The following is a 14,915-nucleotide window of genomic DNA, read 5'->3' on the forward strand; positions in this document are numbered from 1 at the left end:
GCACACTGTTATTTATGTATCATTACATTTATAGTCCACTTTTCCTCCAAAGAGCTCAATACGATATACATCATTCTTCTTTCCCTCCCCATTTTATCCTCACAATAACCATGTGAAGTAAATGAGGCAATACATGAATGACAGTTTTCTTCAAATGTTTGCCTGCTAACAGTTCCACTTCATGCATTTGCCACAGGCAATGATAATAAGATGTACTTTTTCAATATAAAATGTGATCCTCCAGCACTTTAAGGCCAGTTTCCCCTCTCTCTTTCGCATAATGGTGCTATAGCAAAACAAATAAAAAGCCCTGGCCAGTTGAACTGCTTTATCCCTTTCCTTTCTGCCTAACCCTCACAATGCCACCATCTTGCTGCTATGACATGTACTGGTGCCACTATTATGGAGAGAGCTTCTGTGGTGACATTAAATCAAAGTATTCAAAGTCCATCCACATGATGATGGAGGTACTTGAACAGGTTCGAAATCCATTTTGCTAGAAGTGGAAACATTTCTTCACCTTAATAAATTCTGCCAACACCATGTTTGAGTTCACCCCCGTCTCTCCTCTGATGGAACAAGAAACAAAAGATGAACAGCATTATGTGGAAGAATTGCTCAGAATGAAGTAAAGCATTGTAAATCCCATTGTGTTCGTCCTTTTATTCAATATGTACTTTCCCCTGCTCGTCCTGCCTTTCTTAAGGCATGCTAGAATACAGTCTGAATCCCTGACTGCTTTAACAAGAGCAAAACCTAACTTGTATGAACAGAGGACTATTGTTTTTCTTCCTCTCCTTTTATTTTTTAACAAAGTGGTAAGCGCGATCGTGAACAAATCAAAGCCTAATAGGCCTTATACGTACGCGCTCTGAACAATAACGTTGTACATTTGTGCCTCAGCTACTACTGCTGTTTTGACACTATCCCTGTCCTAAGCCTAGATCAATAGAGAGTGTCATTTTTATAAATTTGAAAGGGAACTTTGAGTTTTGTCATCTTCGAAAGTCTTAAACTATTATTTTATAATACAGAGTGCCTGCAGGTGCCATTCTAAGAACTGGATCTTATTGTGGGAAGGCCTGTTCATGCACATATTAAGAGACAGTCCTTCCCCGGAGAGTTACTCTAAGCATGCAAGAAAGACAAAGAGTGGGAGAAAAGAGACAGAGAGTGGAAAAACCTCACATTAACGGAAATGCAGTTGTCTAAAATCCCCAGATAGTCCACCTATTGTTTGTCTCCCAGATCATTTTTGTCACTTGAGCACCATCCATTAATAGGGTGAGTTTTGCCTTGGACAATAGCTTTGCCCAGACACCGAGGGCTCATTTGTACCCTATCTAGAGCAAGGGTGGGCAGAAGGAAGATTGGAATCTACTGGTAGATATTGGGGCAGTTTGCAGTAGATGAAATGGGTTTGGGAATGAGCCACGCTGAATTCACACATCAGATGAATGGGCGAAAGAACAGAGATAGCACCCCAGTTTAAATTAAAAATAAATAATATCCCAAAATAAATTTAATAAACAATATCCCAAAATCCTTAGCACATGGACATATCTACAAATTGTCACAAGTCGGGATGGAGGAGAAATTTGATTCAGTTCACATTTAAAGGTGAACCCACCCAATTTGCATTTACTTCAACAATATGTTAACCGAAACGCGGCTATCTCTCAGGATTTGCACTTATCTGAATTTTGTAATGCTGTTCTTCAACGAAAGTATGTTTCTACAAAGGCATGCATTAGGCAAAAGTGTGCCTAGAAATAAATATATTACTGAAAATAACATGTTAGATTAGGGAGAACTGCTTCCAAAGTATGAACAATTGTCAAACTACATCTAAAAGTGTGTTTACTAGGACAAATTCATACTAAAACGCTGATGGATTTTCATGAGGAGTCTAAAAAATCTACAAATCGCTGCTGCAGAAATGTGGAGAGCTGAATTTAAGTTTGGAAAAATGAAAAACTAGGATAACCAAAATTAACAGATCCATCCATCCCTATCAGCAAACATCTCTCTCTCTCTCTCTCTCTCTCTCACACACACACACACACACACACGGGGGGGCATGAAACAAAGCACACACAGCAACCTGTTCAATTGGCTACAATGCTTCTAGTTTCAGCATTTCTGCATCCATGGACACTGGCAACCCCTGCCTTACCACCAGCTCTTTAAAATTAATGAAATTGTCTCAGAAAAATCAGACAATAATAATGCTGATACTGTTGGTATTTAGTAAGCGCTTTTCAAAAGTGCTCAGATTACTTCGCATACTTTGTTTTAGTAATCTTTACAACAATCCCATCTAGTGGGTCATTATTCCCACATCCATTTTAATTAATCGATTGATTGATTGATTGATTGATTGATTGATTGATTAGTACACCCTATCTATAGTGACAAAGTCGTTTAGTGGTACTTCCAGGTCTGCTCTACTCCTTTGTCCCATCTTGTCAATTCCACCAATTTTAAACCAAAGGAACGGATGCCATCCACTTTGTCCAACAAATAACATTGACTAAACCCTGGTTTGGGACCTTGTCAGTCAAAGGGATGTTAGCTTCATGTTGGCATGTTTTCACATTTACTAGTGCTGCTGCTGCTGTTTGGGGCCTCTTCTGCTGCTGCTCTTTGAGATTTGTGCTGTTCAGCTGTTGCAGTCAGAATGGGAGAAGGAAAAGTATGTGAGAACCATGTTTTAGGGGAAGGGAGCAAAGGGACAAGGGGGCTGGAGGTTATGGAGCGACGATATCAGCCAAAGGGCAGCTGTAAACCTAGCAGGTCACCCTTCTGCGTAGAAAGGTAATTGTAACAGGAAAGCAGATGGTGCAGCCAAGCACATGCTGTGTGCTCCACAAAGTATTCAAGGTAAGGAAGGATAAGGGTCCCCAAACACACACACACACACACACCCTGATTCATTATCTTACAGAAAATAATCATTAATAAAAGGAACAATGACAAAAACAAAAGCAGACGATTTAGGAGGAGGAAGTGAAATCGGTTGGCTCCCTTCGTCTTTCCTACAGCGGAATATTTCCGTGTTTTCTTTCTAGCTTTGGCTAACAATCATTTTGAGGCAATGCAGAAGAAAGTGGTGCCTTGAAGCCAGGGTTATCTGCTCATGCATGGATCACCAGCTGGATGAGAAGCCCACCCATCACCCTTTTGGACACTGCTCAAATCCTGCTGATTTGAGGCTATTCGGGAAGGGGAGCAGAAGACTGGATTCAATCTCTCCCCCCCCTTCTCCACTGAACAACTGTTCAGCATGGGTTCATTGGGGGTTAAAGGTCTACCGGCACAGCAATACATCTAGGGTGGGTTCTTGGGGCTGAGGCCAGAGCTCCACAGTCCAGGACCCCCCAAAGTGACTACTCAGGGAGGTGCAGATGATGGAGACAGTGGGAAACAGGTGTTTTAAAAACACTTTATAGTCAAGGGGCAGCTGGTTGGGCATATACATGATGACAGGTGTTCATCTTATAATTTTTGCTTTAAATATATATAGTCCCTTAAAAACCCCCACAACTTATTCCCAAATAAATACTCTTAGCACAAGGACAGCAGATGCCAACTCAGTTTTATTCATGTAATTATTATTATCATCAGTTTATTATAATTATATTATATTTATTCAAACCCCACCTTTCTCCTGACAGGGACTCAAGGTGTCTTACAGATAAGAATACACACACACACACACACACACACACACACACACAGTTGCATTGCAGGGGTTGGACTTCATTTACCCTCATGGTCCCTTCCAACTCTACAATTCTATGATTCTATGTTTTGCATGCAACGGCCAGAAGGAAGGAAATGATAACTGAAATACCTCCCACGGTCATCTAAATGGGGGGCCTGTGTGACCATTTAAACCAGGGTCTAGAATTACTTAGCTGCAGTTCTTGCCACTCCCCATATGTTTTGTTGAATTAGAGTCAAAGGCTGCGTATGCATTACCATTTGCTCTGGCTCCAGTGCACTCCCACTGCTGGTGTTTGAAGCCGAGTACAGATGATTTTAGCCACAATCTATACTTATTGTGCAACATCTCAAGAAATACTGGTTTTTGATGCATTTTTCCTCAATCCATCTGATTTGAAAACATAAACCGCGGTTAAGCTGAGGTGTGTACAGTTGAGGCAGCCATTACACATGTGCAGATCCCAGTGTATGTGCAGATTACAGCTTTACTGAAATCTGGGAAACAGGGAAACAAATCTGGCAGTGCACATTGGTTAAAGACATCCTCTCTTTGGTGTGTAGAGCAACCTAAAAATGTGACTTGGAATGCAGCAGTGGAAAGCAATCTTACTGCATCATCAGCCACTAATCCATACTACTACTACTACTACTAATAATAATAATAATAAATAATTTTATTTATACTCTGCCCTCCCCAGCCAAGACCAGGCTCGGGGTGGCTACCATCAGGTATAAAAACAATTGATGAAAATACAACTTAAAAACAAGATTAAAATACAACTTAAAATGCAGCCTCATTTCAGTGGAAGCCCAGATCAAAAACTGTTTGGGGGGAGAAAACTTCAAATCTTCACCAAGGCCAACTATCCAGACTGGTCCTACATGGGCCAGAAAAAAGCCAGGAAAGTCCCCAAATAGAGGTTCCATCACAGAAGGAAAAGGAAAGAGGGGGAGGTGATCAGGCTGATTCCAAGCCAAAGGCCAGGTGGAACAACTCTGTCTTACAGGCCCTGCAGAAAGAAATCAGATCCCGCAGGGCCCTGGTCTCTTGAGACAGAGCGTTCCACCAGGTTGGAGTCTTGTGGCAGACTGAAGGCTAACTAAAGCTCATTACTGGAATTCACTACTGGGATATTGTAGAAAACTGCCACCCTCATAGCACTGGTGTCTGATCAGTACCCAGCCTGTAATATTTAGAAACACCTACAGAGGAGAGCCCAACCTTCAAGTTGAGAGTCTCCACACCCACTCAGCTGTCTGCCAGAAGGGCAGAGAAGGACATGGAAACTGCAGAACCCCTTCCAGGCAGCACTTCTAAATGGGCAAATGGGTCTCCATCATGACAGAGAGGTAATTTGTGGTGGGATTTTTGTGGCAAGTGGAACAAAGGTTCCAGCCCTCACTTGTTGGAGCATGGGGTATGCTCTTCCTTTTTGTTTCAATTTTCAAATTTTATTCGGTTTATAGGTCTTAGACAAAAACTGACCGCTCACTCACAGGACTTCAGTGAAATACATAAAAAAACACTGTTTTTTGTTGTTGTTGTTGTTTTTTTGCTGGGTGTCAAGGAAAAGCTCACCACAATCCAAGTTTGCCATTCTGTAGAGAAGTCCCACAGTCTGCCCTAAATTCTGAATTGCGGCTCAGCTTGTGGTCTGTGCTTGAGAAGCACACTGCATAGTCTGAAGTCAGGTAAGAGGCATTTTTAGACAATTCAGTAAGTGTCTTAGAGTCAATTGAATGTGCACCAAATTTCAGATTTCCATCTGTTGGGGGAGGTGCGGTAACCATTTTGATGGCCCTGTCAGTGTGAGAGTCATTCAGAAACGCCAGACCATCACCATATATATGACAGTCACATTTCCCCCCATATATGTGACAGTCACATTTTCCCCATTTTTGCCCTCCCAAAGGGCAAAAACATGGAGGCACATGACCCTTGTGGGCCCCCCCAAATAATGGCAACATGTTTTTATAAAAGAATATGTTTTTCGGTAGGCCTCTGCACTGAATGAAGTCTGCTGGGCTTCTTTGTAATTTGATCCTGCAAATAAAAAATGTGGGAAAGGGGGGATGTTGTTTGCTATCTCCTTGACCTGTTTCCTGCAGTGTCGATCTGATGAGAAAAAGGCAGCATCTTGCAGACAAAGAGAAAGGTGGTTTGGGATAATATAAGAGATAGATTAACCCTATGTGCTTATCACATTAAGTGTCAATAACAAAATGTGACTGGGCCCCTACATTGTTTCCTTGGAAATTTCTACTCTCCCACCTGTCATACTTCAAGATAACTATCCATCATGGAGTCAAAGTGGCGAGCAACTGTGTGGTCCTTTGATAAGGAACAGTGACACAATTTGTCTCTTTCTCCTCCCACAGATTTCAAGTAATGGGCTAACAGCAGGTTAAGACAGCACCAGAGTAGATTTGAAAGACTGTTCAGGCAACAAAGCAAAGCACAGCTGCAGAAACAGCCTGTAAAAACCCATTGGTTGAGACGAGCATTGGAAGTAGCATGTAAAATTAAAATTAAATCAATCATAAAAGCACTCTTCATAAAAGGAAATTATTTTCCTATATTGGAAGCCTCCTTTAACAGAGCTCTGGTAGGAGCCAAGCCACAGCCCTAGCATTTCTTTATTGTGAAGCCCCAGAGAAGAATCATTTCCAAAGGGATGAAATGAATTAGAGTTTGGAAGCAATCCTAAAAAGCATTTTCTTTAAAAACCCTGGTGTCCTTCCTACAGAGCAAGAAATGACACTTTTCTCTAAGTGACAAGGTTAACTAAGGCTGCAGCCCTGTACACACATACTAGGCTGGGGGCATTAGTCCTACTGAAGTCAAAGAAATTTACTTTGCAGTAAACTGACATAGGATCATGCTGCAATGGTCTACACTGGAAGCTGATTGGCATAATCTGTGACTGAAAATTATATGAGGTGGGACAGTCAGCATCACATTGCACTACTTATTGCTGATATCTCTGCATGCCCTGTTTTGTTTTTGTTCTTTTTCCACTCAGAAGTATGCATCATATTAAATGGGGTAGAAGTCTCATGCTGTTCATCTCCCTGGCCATAAATCTGTTCTTATTCTATCCTTGTTGAAACCATTAAAAATACTGAATGGGTGGCATTCAGTGCTTCCATTTCACCTTGCACGGACAGGAACCTGGTTAATTGTGTCTGCTAATTTCTCTGAACAATGCTAAACCTGGCCGCTCCACCAACTTCAAATGTGGCATCTCTGCAATTTCATCACAAGGTTTGCCATTGCTTTTATGAAGCAAGGTAGGTATTTTAAGTTCATCAGCGTGGGTAAGGCAACACAAATGCAATTTGTAGAATTGACATTCCTTAATGGGACAGGGGGACTAGTAATAGGCCAAACTCCCCATTCACCCCCTCACGATCAATTCAGAAAAGGCTCAGTGAAAGCAATTTATTTCCAATAAAGATTTTTTAAAAACTGCAGTGTTCTTTGTTTGCTCGTTTGTTTGTTGAATCCAATGCACACTTGAGCTGGGCTCCTGACAGGGCCCTTCTGCCTCCTATAGCAGTGGGGAAATACAGTGGTGCCTCGCAAGATGAAATTAATCCGTTCCGCGAGTCTCTTCGTCTTGCGGTTTTTTCGTCTTGCGAAGCACAGCTATTAGCGGCTTAGCGGCTATTAACGGCTTAGCGGCTTTAAGAAAAAGGAAACAAACTCGCAAGAACTCGCAAGACGTTTCATCTTGCGAAGCAAGCCCATAGGGAAATTCGTCTTGCGTAACGACTCAAAAAATGGAAAACTCTTTCGTCTTGCGCGTTTTTCGTCTTGCGAGGCATTCGTCTTGCGAGGTACCACTGTAATGGTGTTTGCGTGCGTGTGTGCGCGCATGCACACAGAGAGAAGAGTCACTACTACTGTTAAGAATAAGCCCCCACTCAAAACAGAAGTGAATTTCAAGACTTCCCCTCCCTTGAAAATAAAAAAGTGAAATAGCCTCATTTCAGGCACCTGAATTTTACCAATCCCTACTATTTAAGTTTGGCTAGATATTATTTTGTCTAAGCAACAAAGCCTTGCCCAGCATCCATTGTAGAGAAATGACATCATCACCATGGAACCGTTCAAACTAAAATGTGCAGCCTTGCCTGTGATGGACCTAAACCAAAATCTTGTACAGTGGTACCTCGGGTTACATATGCTTCAGGTTACATACGCTTCAGGTTACAGACTCCACTAACCCAGAAATAGTGCTTCAGGTTAAGAACTTTGCTTCAGGATAAGAACAGAAATCTTGCTCCGGTGGCACGGCAGCAGCAGGAGGTCCCATTAGCTAAAGTGGTGCTTCAGGTTAAGAACAGTTTCAGGTTAAGTACAGACCTCCACAACGAATTAAGTACTTAACCTGAGGTACCACTGTATTCAACAACGTCTGGACACAGTTGTGTTAAAACCTGTTTTAGAGACAGACAGAGAGAGAAGCCTCAACTGTCACTTGAAATGGTGATTAACTTTGGAAGATAATGAATGGCAAGAACGCTCCCCCTTCCTCTTTTTAGGCCATTAATGTTGGGTTCTGAATTTCAAGTCAAGAAAGACAGCCATTGTTTTCTTTTGTTACGGAGAGACTCAGACCCTCCGAGTGTCCCTATTTTCCAAGGACAGCCCTGGATTTACAGAAACTGTCCCAGTTTCTGATTTGATCCCAGAACATCTCTCTTTTCCTCAGGACATCCCTATTTTCATCAGAGAAATTTTGGAAGGTACACTACAACTGTGGGCACCAATTTCTGGTGGGTCTTCAGTTGTGGGTTCCTGACATTAGCTTGATCCTAAGAAGCAACAAGTGGAAAGCACTGTGTATACATTTTGACCAGGCAAAGGCAGAGAGGCCAGGCCCCTAATTGAAAGCTAGCATGCTGCAATGGATAGAACGTTGGACTAACAGACATCCAGGTTCAAACCTTCATATAGGATGCAATTCTAACCCCATTTATCTGTTAGTAAGCCTCATGTGCCATTTTTGAATCATGAAAAGTATATGCATCTTTCTTTCTTTCTTTCTTTCTTTCTTTCTTTCTTTCTTTCTTTCTTTCTTTCTTTTTGCACTTGGGTACCTGAAAGAGAGTGCAAAAAACGCAAAGCAAGAAGTGACCCTGAGTTCTCTACAAACACCTTGTTCATTCTAGCTCTCTCCCTTGGTTTAACCTGCAGATGAACTGGCTTGTGAAGGATCAGCTGGGGAGGTGAAAGTTGGGTTTTGATGGCCTTCTGTTCTCCTCAAGTCTAATGATTCCCTACTGCAATGCCTAAGCATCCTACACATCCTATTTCCTGCAGGGCTAACTTTCTCCTGTTGCTCTCAGAATAAAAATAGCCTACTTCTTAACTGCTTTTGCTACAAGCCCATTCAGTTCCTTAGGGAAAAGTGATTCTATTAAGTATGGAATGATCCCTGCTAAGAAATGAGAGCTTGATTGGTGCCATGTCATAGGAAACAAAAGACAAATATGATCTGATTGTCAAAGAAATGTCACTGACTCACATAAGTAGTTGTGACACCTGTGTGACAAATTACAAAGACAATGTATCATAAGCATTGTGCAGCTTAACATGCACCTAGGACCATTTCTCCTCATTCTGGCAATCTGAGCACTAATCATTTCTCCCTAGGGACTGAGTTCTACCATCACTCCAAATTTCTGAGCAAATTCTAACAGCCACACTTCTATATTTAAGCAAATGCCCCTGTCCTGTCCTTCATCATTGTATTGCTGGTTTTCTGCAGAGTAGAGAAAGTAATGGATCTGAAATATCACCCACATGCCATCTTTTAAAAAAGAGGTTGATAAATATACTGTAAGATTTTGGTATGTATGAAGAAATGAGAGCTAATACATTTCAACTTTTTTGAATACAAGGTTGACTGGATCTCAAAGCCCCATTTCTAAAGCAGAAGCTCTTTCTGCTCTTTCTAGAACTTTCCCTGCAGACTGTCTGATAAAAGCTCATTTTGAAGGTTTGAAGAATAATACCTACCAAGGTGCTGTGTTAAGCAGAAATATGTGTTAAGCAGAAATATGAAAAAGAATGTAAATATATATTGATTGTAAACACTGGAAAATCCTGGTTTCAGAGTGTTGGTCTAGGACCTGAAAGACCAGGATTCAAATCCACACTCAGTCATGAAGCTCACTGGATGACTTTGGGCTTGTCACTGTCCCTCAGTCTAACCTACCTCACAGGGTTGTTGTGAGGATAAAATGAGAACCAGGTGTGACACCTTGAGCTCTATGAAGAAAAACTGGAATAAATGTAATGATAATAATCCACTTAGCGATTTTATTGCAATCGAACAGCATACTAATTTGGGAAATAAATATATAATAGGCAGCTAGATAACATTTTTTTCTCCCTCTCTCATCTTGCTAGAACTCAGGTGAATGTTGGAAGATTCAGCACAGGCGAAAAGAAAGTACTTCTTCGTGCAGTACCTGGTTCAGCTGTGGAATGTGTTCCCATAAGATGCAATGATGACCATGAACATGGATGGCTTTAAAAAAAGGATTAGACAAATTCATGGAGTGAATAGTGATAGTGACTATGTTCTACCTCTACTGTTTGAAGCAGTATGACTCTGAAAGCCAGTTGTGGGAAGCTGCAGGAACATGGAGTGCTGTTGCACTCAGGCCTTGCATATAGGGTTTCCATGGGCATCTGGTTAGGGTGGCCATCTTTGGTTGGGCAAAATCAATTGCCTTTTAAATAACCAGTTGCTGCTCCCCATGGGGTACTTTAATTACTGGTTTTCTCTGTTGATTTGCATCTCAATTTCTCTCTTAGCAAATTAAAGGTAAAGGGACCCCTAAACATTAGGTCCAGTCGTGACGCACTCTGGGGTTGCGGCACTCATCTCGCTTTATTGGCCGAGGGAGCCGGCGTACAGCTTCCGGGTCTTGTGGCCAGCATGACTAAGCCGCTTTTGGCGAACCAGAGCAGCACACGGAAACGCCATTTACCTTCCTGCCAGAGCGGTACCTATTTATCTTCTGGCACTTTGATGTGCTTTCGAACTGCTAGGTTGGCAGGAGCAGGGACTAAGCAACGGGAGCTCACCCTGTTGTGGGGATTTGAACTGCCTACCTTCTGATCGGCAAGTCCTAGGCTCTGTGGTTTAACCCACAGCACCACCCGCATCCCCTTAGCAAGTTACTACTTTACAATAAAAATGAGATGAAATCAGTCTCTTCCACAGGAACCAGGAACTGACTATAACACAGAATTAAGAAGTGTAAAACCACTGCTGTGGTGAATATGAAGCACTAGCGAATAAAAGCGGGGAAGGGGAAACGAACAAGGTTGGGGATTTATCATTTTGTGAATGGAATTTGCTTTCAAGTAAACATTACAGAAGGACCTTCACATGAGGCCAGGCATGATGGATAATATACTTCAGTGTGGAACTACTTTATTAATTCTGCTTCCAACTAATTGAAGAAGAGCAATGCTTCACTGTAATGAAGCTGCAATTGCTTCCTATTGTAGAAGCAATTCAGGAATGTGGAACATTCACAAATATGTTCAGTGTTTTGAATGTTCAGTGTTTGCAAATAAGCTTGAATTAAGCTTTTCTTATTGCCAGCCATAACTATAACTTTTCAGCCCAATACTATGTGTGTTTACTCAGAAGAAAATTCCACTGTGTTAATGGACCTTGCTCCGAATTAAATATGCTTAGGATCACAGTCTTTATACCACTGCTATCTCTCTCTCTTTTTAGTGTGCCTTAGCACAGTTCTGGTATAAGATGTCTCTCCCCCCCCCCCCAACATTTCCTGGACAAATAAAGAGGTTTCTAAAAGCAATAAAGAGTTTTTTAAAAGTGTGATTACTAGTAAACCAGTGTACAGTTAATAAAGCTTGTATTACAGAAATAAAAGCTGTAAGAAGCCAGCCTTTCTTTCTGTCTCTTTTTCTCTTTAAACTTTATTTATAGCCTTGCAAAATACTTGCATTCATATAACCTGCTTTGCAGACTTGCCAGAAGATTAATGATATCACAGTGTTCTTGAGAACAGAAATGTGTCTACCACGGTGTTGAATAATCTCTCCTTTCACACATTAAAAGTGAGATGAAGCCCACTTTAGAAAGCAAGGACAATGTGTCACACAGAATTGGCTTATAGACATACCACAGTAGCTGTCCTGAATCACAAATTGCTTTTTTGCTTGAGGTATTCTGGAATAAAATAAAATAAATAAAAACGTAAACCCTAGGCAATACAGTTCCCGGTTCTCTGGACTGTAAGTAATTTGGAATAGTGACTTTTAAGGGGTCTAGATATTGTTTGTTGTTATTTAAATCAGAAAGTGTGCATCCTAATAAAGAAGTGCAAACACTTCAGTTATAGGTCTCCACAGAATTCATAAGCTGCAATTTACCTTATTTACCAGGGACAAGGCCTGCTTTCTAGCACTGTTCCTAGAAAAGTACAATTCAGACTTTGGTCGCTATTCTTCCTTTCGGAGTAATTTTGGGGATGGCTTAACAAACTGGTTGCTGATGTTGTTGTTCTTTGGGTATCAGCTCCCACCCTCTTTTCTGGGCTCTCTGGAAGTGGAAATTGGGTGCTTGATTCAGAGACACAAATGCCAGCACACTGCTTCCCTTCTGCACACATACACAGCCTGACACTCACAACTACAGAGAGTAAATGCTTGGCAGGTAGAGAAGAGTCTTCCTCCATGTATAATAATTTGAGAGACAGGAGTTGAGTTGCGACCTTTGAGGTGAGAGAAGGGAAGGCTGGTGTCAGCTGTAGGCAATATCAGACATCTGCCAAGGCCCATATCTTATCAGAGGACCCACTACTAACCCCTGCCCCTCCTCCTTGCTGACACAACATGTTCACCCATTCCCCCTAAGCATGCAAGTAGTTACAAGAGAGATTAGTTAGACCAGCATCTTCCACCTGCCTTGTGGTCTGAGTAGTTATCCAGATTGGTCAAGTGAATAAAGCAACAGTAGCTGAGCCCATTCAAGAATGCCACCACCACCATCAATGCATGTTGCTTAAGAGTCTCCAAACACCTAGAGCCAGCACTCAGGATAGACAATACTAAGCTGGATAGAGCAATGGTCTGACTTGATGTAAGGCAGTTCCATATGCTTCTATGTCCCTCTGAAGCTGCTCTGAGCAGTCTCCGGACTACAGTCTAGCCAAATCCCACCTTTGGTGTGTGAGATCTGGGTGACCTTCCTGCCCACTTACAAGAATCATCAATTCCTGGCCATCAGCCTGTTCCTTCAGAATATTGAAGTCTAGAGTATGTCACACCTTCTGTGTCAGCCTCTTTGGCTCGATCTACAAACAAAATAATAAGGGGCAAGTTGTGACTGCCCACCAACTCCCATCAGAACGCAGCCTACCAATCATGTACAGTGACTTGCCAAGGACTTAATAAATTTCCCATTTTGTTGCCTGCCTGGGACTGCAAAATACAGGGTGAATGTCAAGGACTTGGCAGGCTGCCATACATCACTGGTGAGCTGCATTTGGCTTGGTGGCTTACAAATTGTGTAGGCTTGCAGTAAGACTTTGTCTGGGCACACAATTCTATCACCAGCTGAGGATTTGGATTCAAACCCAAATCTTTCCCATAAATAAGTAGGATGTTTTTTGATGGATGCTAACATTTGTTTAAACTTTCAAATTTGTATCTTTGGCAGAATAGCTATCTGGCCTTTTCCAGGCCTGAAATAGATCTGAAACAAACGTATCTTGGGTTTTTGCCTGAGGACTTTGTGCTGTGATTGACTGCCAGAACCACAGAAGGATGGAGGAGAAGCTGGGAGATCCCAGCATCATCTAGAACAGAAACAGTCCTTTTGACAATTAAATTGTTTGGATTACACAATCTTACAGTTTTGTGCTGTGGCTGCTGAAGTTCACGCGCTGGACTGGGCCACCCATTTGTAGCCTTCATGGCTGCCAGTAAAAACTTGGGAAGTTTGGCACTTCAGAGTTCAAAACAAGGCACAAAACTATACGTATATTAATTCTTTACAATCTCGCGTTTCAACCCAATTTCATATTTTAGATATTAGCCACATACGTTACAGGAACCTGAACTAACAGATTCCTAACAGTGACACTTTCGACAGTATGCACAGTATTCTGAATGTTGTTCATGGCTACTTAATTTTAAAAGTCAGAGGAGCTAAGAGGCTTCTAGTCCAAAGACTAACATCAGACCCTAAGCTTGTGATGCATTTACAATTAAGTAATGATGTTCCATTAGTTATTTTGCTGTTACACATTTTACCACAGAATTGTTCTCTAAGCTGCCTCCTCATATGTGCCCTTGTGATAAATTTTATCAGTGCTCAGCTGGACAGTTTTATACTCTGCAGCTGCATAGTGGCTTTTTATCTAGGTTGGCACCCCCCAAAAACCAGCATATCCCTGACTTAATTTATATTGTGGCATTTCTGTCAGTAGATGTAAAGTCAGCAGTTTGTGTTCCCTGAGGAAGTTTACAAGGAAGCAGGAGCTAAGCCACAGAATAAAAAGAAAGAAAAGAAGATGGGATAAAAGTAATACAAATTGTAATTAAGAAGTATTTAGCAGCTATCTACTGCTAAACAACAAATAACATGGAGTGTTTGTTTCGTTGCCAGTCTATTTTTCAAACTCTCCATATTACACATTCATTTAATGGCATTTTGTGGCAATGCTATTCATGCGCTCGGAAGAGCGCCTGGACCATTGTTTCCATATTATTTCCCTCTGTTTTAAAGAAAAACAAATCGAGGTTAAGACTTGATACGAAAAGGGCTGCTGACACAAACAGATAACAGAAGTGCCATTCCATCTACTGAAATTTAAATCAGCTTTGCGTCTGGCTGTTTTTGATTGTACACTCCATTGTCTTGGCTTTTGCTAACTTATTGCAATTTTGTAAATTTAATGTACATTTTTGATAAAAATGTATTTTTTTAAATGCCATTACTGTGTTTATAGTGCAGTCCCTTCTACATCAGTTGAAGCACCTTGGAAGTCTGACAGGATGTGCACAAAATAAAGACTGGGTGTGCACTGACTTCTCGCACCCTCATAATACCTGTTCCACTATTACATTTCCAAGAGAAATAGATGAGTTAGGTATCCATTGTTATCACCTCCCTAGATTATAT

General features: G+C 41.4%; 1 long non-coding RNA gene across 1 annotated transcript in view; it reads right to left on the bottom strand.

Annotated features, from left to right (window-relative positions):
- Positions 1 to 14,915, bottom strand: part of LOC310827367 — a 180,077-nt gene that overhangs the window by 45,272 nt on the left and 119,890 nt on the right. The gene's annotated exons all lie outside the window — the stretch shown is intronic.

This window comes from Podarcis gaigeae (genome assembly GCF_964106915.1).
Source record: "Podarcis gaigeae genome assembly, chromosome: 11".
NCBI lineage: Eukaryota > Metazoa > Chordata > Lepidosauria > Squamata > Lacertidae > Podarcis > Podarcis gaigeae.